General features: G+C 47.3%; 1 protein-coding gene and 1 long non-coding RNA gene across 4 annotated transcripts in view; one reads left to right on the forward strand and one right to left on the reverse strand.

Moving 5' to 3' along the window:
- Positions 1–6,555, forward strand: part of LOC106947912 (sodium channel protein type 4 subunit alpha-like) — a 172,999-nt gene that overhangs the window by 84,761 nt on the left and 81,683 nt on the right. The window lies entirely within an intron of this gene.
- LOC106947913 (uncharacterized) overlaps positions 1,855–6,555 on the reverse strand; it is a 66,190-nt gene continuing 61,489 nt past the window's right edge. The window contains exon 3 of the long non-coding RNA XR_001425069.1: positions 1,855–2,284. This is a non-coding gene — a long non-coding RNA (uncharacterized LOC106947913). The remainder of the gene's footprint in view (positions 2,285–6,555) is intronic.

Below are 6,555 nucleotides of genomic sequence, written 5' to 3' on the forward strand. Positions count from 1 at the left end.
CTAAATGGATGAAACATTACGCTGAAAGCGGATCGATAACCTCCTGGTTTCAGTAATGCTGCTCTAAGTGGAGCTGCTTCTCTCTGGTGGGGGGCGCGCTCCATTTCCAGCCCACATCATCACCCCTCCACCGCCATGCGGGGCAGATGGTGGGAGGGGTTTGGGTCTCATGCTCCATCCTGATGCAGCCCTGCTGACCTCAAGTCATGACCTATGACTTCTAACTCGCTAACTGAGGCCGGAGTTTCTCTGATCTTAGACTGAATCTCCACTCCATCTCTCTGGTTGCCATGGTAACAACTGAATTCATCGCTACGTCCTCCTGGCTCTGGTGTGACTGTTTTTGTTTTTATAATGTTACATTTGATGGTTAGCATGAAGGTTCTTTAGCTACAAGCTAATCACCAAACCCCGTCCTTGGACCTTTTTTAAAGTGACGGTATCATTTATAATCAACTTTATTTTATATTTCCATCATGTTTTAATGTTTTCCCTTGAGTGTTGCTTTGATTCTTTCATGTTGGAGTAGCTGTTAAAATGTCTGGGTGGATCTAGCCCCGCATTTGAGGCGCAGCTCCTCCCCCACTCAGCTCCTTCAGACTAGCTAGCAGCAGTTAGCAAACCGGTGGTGGAGCTGCTGCTCATAGAAATGCTGATAAAAACGTTGTTAAAGGGTTAATAGAGGAGTCACGTTGGGACGACTTCCTGGAGGCGGAGTTTCAGAAAGAGCAGGAGCTTCTTAAAGGGATAGAGACCCAATTTCAATGTCAAATTTCTTTTAAGTCACATTAGGGAGATACACCAGTGTTATAGCAACTGAAGGTAACATTGGCTCCCTGGACTCACCTGCTGGTCCGTTCGTCCAGACCTGGATCTTCATCTTGTCTCTGTCTTCCTCCACTAAACTTTCTGAAGCTTCAGGTTTCATCTTGTCTCTGGGCTAAACTCTTTCTGTCCTGGTTTGATCTGCTCTCCGCGTCCCGCTGTAAATCTTCCTCTCCAACTTCATCTTCATCACATGTTGCCGGTAACGCGGCGCCGGATCGGCCCACGCTAGAGGCTTGAGATGAACTTTATTGACCCCAGAGGGAGAACCGGGTCACAGCAGCAGAACGGAGAACGCTGCTGTCAGATGGCGGTAATGAGAACACATTACCCACAATCCTCCTCTCTCTCTCTTCGGCTCGGAGCGGGAAGGCTGAGGGACAAGTGAGAAGGATGTTGGAAAGTCTGACCTTCTGCTGCAGCCCACGCCAAGATGGCCGACATGTTGATTCAGATTCATCCTGAACGCTCACTGGGAGCAGAAACATCGTTTCATCGATGGATGAAAATCACATTTCATCCACCTGATGCCGCTCCGCCTCGTGATGCAGCTCCGCCTCGTGATGCCGCTCCGCCTCGTGATGCCGCTCCGCCTCGTGATGCCGCTCCGCCTCGTGATGCTGCTCCACGGCTCAGAGCTCCAGACAGGAAGTTTGTTCCTCCAGCTGAGAGACTCTTCATCAGCTTCCTGCTGGTCAAATGTTTGTTTCAGGAAGTTCTTGAGTTCCAACTCCCAGTTTCATCCATCAGATCCATGTTTTTGTTTGTGATGGTAGGATGGAAAAGTTTCTTTGTTCTTCAGATCTAATGGTTGCCATGGAGACCAGGTTGTCACAGACCCGGCTGATTCGTCACCACTGACTCTGTTTTCAGACGTAGAAGTTGGAGACGCTGCCACCTGCAGGTGGGAGTTGGCTTTGCGTAAACTGAATGTTTCTGTGATTCTGACCATAAGTGTGTTGAATTTCCACAAATCGTGAAAAACGTGAAGACTGGATCAGTTCCATCCAGATCATGGAGCAGCAGAGCAGTCCCACAGCATCATGCTGCCACCACCATGTTTCATTGTGTTCTGTTAGTTGAAACTGGGCTCAGATTCTTCATGAAGGCCCGTCTTTGTGTTCTTCGAGTCAGCAGTGGTTCTGGTTCATGGAGTTTTTCTGATGGTTTGATCATGACCTTTGACCTCAACTGAGGTCTGACATTTTTCTGTTCGGTTCTGGTTCTGATGTGTTTCGTGCTGAATGAACCCAGGTTTGTCCTGGTGCTGTTGGGTCTGTAGAATCGGGTCAGAACCAAACAGCCAAGTGGACGGTTATTTACCCACAAACATCTTTATTGACAGAATGAATTAACGGTGTTGACTCTGGATCCGATCGATGGAACCACGCGACCCAGCAGAGAGAGAGGCGGGACGTGTTCTGGTTCTGATCCGACACCAGAGAAGGTTCTGCTGCTCCTGTGGGGAAAGATCCAGTAAGGTTCAGTCGGTTTGAGTCGTTTTATTCTGCCTAGCAACAAGGCAAAGTTAACTCTGATTGGATGAAGAGCTGAGTTCAGATTTAAGGTTTTATTTTCCATCCAGAACTCATTTTGCAGTTATTTGGTCGGTCGGGTGACCTCTGACCCACTAGGACCCGGTTTGTTTGGATTCTGCAGCCAGTAAACATCAGAGTCCAACTAGTTTCTGAATTATCAGAGGAAAATCAGCAGCTGCACTGCAAAAACACAGAATATTACCTAATATTTTGTCTAGTTTGTTTTGCAAATGTCTTAGTTCACTTGGAATAAGACAAAATTTATAAGAAACTCTTCAGCAATTTTTAGGAGCTTGTTTTAGGTTAATAAATTAGAATACAATAATTCACAAAACTAGGAGTTATTGATCTAATAATTGTATAATCAATTTTTAAAAATCTTTCCATCATAACGTTTTTCCCTCATCACAAACAAACCTGGAACGTTGCTTTGATTCTTTCATGCATGTTTGGGCATCATTTCATCTCCATGGCAACCATTCAGCTGTTCCTTCCACTCAGTTCCTTCAGACTAGCCAGCAGCAATTAGCAAACAGCTGGTGGAAGGGCACATCAAGGCCTTAAGTCAAAAGTCATATTTAATATGATTACTGCCACTTTAATATTTTATTTACAACATTTTTCCAGTTTTATAAGAATAACAAATGGAGCTGATGCTTTTTAAAAAAAAATCAATATTTAGCTATTAATAACTTAAATAAAGCTCCTGTATTTTGCTGAAAAGTTACTTATAAGTTAGTTTTATCTTCAAGGTTTTTGCACTTTAAGTAGAGTAAAAATGTCTCGGTAAGGTTTTGTGTTTTTGCAGTGTAAAGTTGGTGAAAGCCCCAGAGACGGACAGAGTTTCTCTCCGTATCGATCCAGGCGGTGGCTGGCCCGGCAGCGGCCCACGCCTGCGGTCCCGCCGGGCTCCTGGTCCCCTCGGTCGCCTCCGCCCCCTCAGGCTCTATTCCTGTAGCCGCAGCGACCCCCCTCCCCACCCTGCTGCTGCTATAAATCAGCGGGTCGCAGCTGCTGAAGCCAGCAGGACTTAGCGCTGCGCGGAGCGCCGTGAAGCGTGTGAACCGCAGCCAGCCGCGGCTTGGCGGCGCTCCGCCGGCGGCGCTCGGTAACGAGTTGACAGCGTGACCACGGCAGTCAGCGGCTCCTCCCGGCGCAGCGCTGCGGGAAACTGACTCTCTGGACCGTAAATGTGTTTGTTTAGCGGCTGCCGCTCAGTTCCCGCCTAATAAACCAGAAATAATAAACCAGTTATTACTGCTGGTGCTGCCAGGGCCGGTCCCACCCGGCCTGGTGCCCCGGGCAGCACGCTCCATCACTTCATTATAAACACACTCAGGATTTGATTTGAAATCAAATGAAAGTCACCAGAATAATAATAAGGTGCAACATTCTGTTCATCCTGCAGGTAAAGGAAACGAAACTAATCATTTAAATAAACTCCAGTCGTCGCTCCGTCTTTAAGGCGCTGTCGGCCCGTTCTGCGGCGCCGACCCGCCTCGTGGTTCTGCTGCTCCTCCAGAAGCCGGGTCCGGTTTGAACAGAGAACCTGAAGGTTCTGGACCCGGGTCTGAAGAACAGGCGGTTCTGATCAGACGCTCCAGCTGCGGGTCGGACCTTGTTCTCCTGAACGGTGGACTGAGTGGTTCTGTTCTGACAAAGTTCCCTGAAGCAAGGCAGCAGGACACGACCTCACCGGACCGCATGGAACCCAGCAGAACCTCCAGGTGGTTCTGGACGGTTCTGATGGCTGCTGCCAATGTGATTCATAATCAGATTATCTTAATAGAACTGAGCTGATCTGCAGTTTTATTCTGACTTTGTCCAGATTAGATTAGTTGGGTCAGATTACTAGGATCTAACCTGAACCGGGCTCAGGGGAACCGGATCAAAGCGGCTGAACAGAACCGACACACGGAGACCGAGCCGCTCCTCCCGCTGTTCAGTAGGTTAGACTGGGATTGGATTAGGACGTTTGGAATTAGATTAGCAGGTTAAACCCGACTGAGGCGAGCTGCTGGAATCAGATTACGGCTCTGATGAACTCTGCTGTCCATCTAACCGGATTACCTTCCTCAGTGATGAAGAGGAGAGGTCAGAGGTCGTTCTGGGAGGAACCTCCGGAACATTCCCAGGAAAACACGACTTCCCCGTCTCCCGGCGGAGAAACCGTCTCCCACGGCAACCAGCGCCAGGACACGGTTGCTATGGCGATGCAGGTTTCTCTCCTCCTGCGGGAGTTTACCTGTGTGTTATAATTAGAGGTGTGTGTGTTTGTGTGTGTGATGCAGGTCGAAATGTGGAACTTCAAAACATGAGAATAAAACTTAAATTTGTCCAAAATCACACAATAAGTTAGTACGTCAACGAATAATACATAAATATATAAATATAAATGCAAACTACAAACAAATACAGAAATGAGACAAACTGCTGCGGCTCAACCAGTTTATAAAATGTTAAAATGTTTCTGAAGAACTCAAACATGAGCAAAAATAAGAATCTTTATTTAGTATGAAAGGAAATATTTATTTTACCAAAATATCCTGTCACATAAGAAGCAGTAAAAACTCAGAGCTGCAACTTTGTGATTTTATCACAAACATTTTTATTTAATCAACGACCGACGACCGGAGCTCTGGTTTTAACTTTCATGTTCCCAAAACTCCGTGTCCATCAGAGGACAGAGAACCATGTCTCAGAGGACAGGTCGTCTCCTCCGTCTCCTTTGTCTCCTCCGTCTCCTCTGTCTCCTCCGTCTCCTTTGTCTCCTCTGTCTCCTCCGTCTCCTTTGTCTCCTCTGTCTCCTTTGTCTCCTTCGTCTCCTCACTGCTGTAAACTTCTGGTCTCCTTCAGAGTCCCACCATGAAGGTGACGGGTCAGGTTCTGTGGTTCTGGTCCACTTTTAGACTGGAAGTGTTTGAAGCTTGGTGTCTCCACCGCAGCAGACTGTGTGTGTGTGTGTGTGTGTGTGTGTGTGTCGGGTGTTAGTGGCCCCTGCTGAGGGGCCTCCTTCACTGTGAGTGCTGCTTCTGAAGTGGCGTCCCTCCATTAACACAAACGGAGGTGTGTGTCGGAGATAACCGCTAGCTGTCATTCTGCGACACTTCGCGCACACACACACACACGCTGAGGTTGGTGGTGACGGGAAGCACCCCAGCCATCACACACACTCTCTCACATGCCTCCATGTTGACTCACTCATCAGGAGACGGATGGATGGAAGTAGAGGAATGACACACTCTTCACGGTGTGTGTGTGTGTGTGTGTGTGTGTGTGATGAGTTCATCCTTCAGTCACTCTGGACTGGAACATCAGCAGATCCGTCTTGGTTTGATCCAATCTGCATCGATCCGTGTACCTGTCCCATTTAGCTCAGATTTATAGTTTATTTTCACACCAATGAGTCAGAGCTGCAGATCGCACACATGCTGGACGCGGCTCTGCAGATCGCACACATGCTGGACATTCCTTTACAGATGGTCAGTGAATCGTCTCCAGCTCAGTCGCACTGGACGTCTGTAAACATGATGCTGCATTTCTGCTGCTGAAGCAGAGATGCAGCATTCAGCTTCTATTCTCCACATATCTGGAACAAACTTCTAGAAAACTGCAAATCAGCCGAAACACTGAGTTCCTTTAAATCCAGAATAAAACCCAGCTGGTTAGAGATGCTTCTGATTCATAATAAGTTTTACATGTTGGTGCGTAACGATGATTTTCATGATAGGATTCTACAAAACGTTTGTTTCTGGTTTCTCAAACTGGTGACTTTATAATGTTTTTCTAACTTTTTATTTTTGTGTTTTTATGATATGAAGGACTTTGAACTGCCTGAAATGTGCAGAACTAATAAAGTGATTGGTTGATTGATTGATTGGCTTATTGACTGGTTGGTTGGTTGGTTGGTTGACTGGTTGGTTGGTTGGTTGGATGGTTGGTTGGTTGGTTGGCTGGTTGGTTGGTTTACTGATTGGTTGGCTGGTTGGTTGGTTGGTTGGTTGGTTGGTTGGTTGGTTGGTTGGTTGGTTGGTTGGTTGGTTGGTTTACTGATTGGTTGACTGGTTGGTTGGTTGGCTGGTTGGCTGGTGGGTTGGCTGGTTGGTTGGTTGGTTGGTTGGTTGGTTGGTTGGTTGGTTTACTGTTTGGTTGGTTGGTTGGTTGGCTGGTTGGTTGGTAGCGAGGTTAGCTT

The sequence above is a fragment of the Poecilia latipinna genome, unplaced genomic scaffold (assembly GCF_001443285.1).
Source record: "Poecilia latipinna isolate Pla-1442-1.1 unplaced genomic scaffold, P_latipinna-1.0 Scaffold261, whole genome shotgun sequence".
NCBI lineage: Eukaryota > Metazoa > Chordata > Actinopteri > Cyprinodontiformes > Poeciliidae > Poecilia > Poecilia latipinna.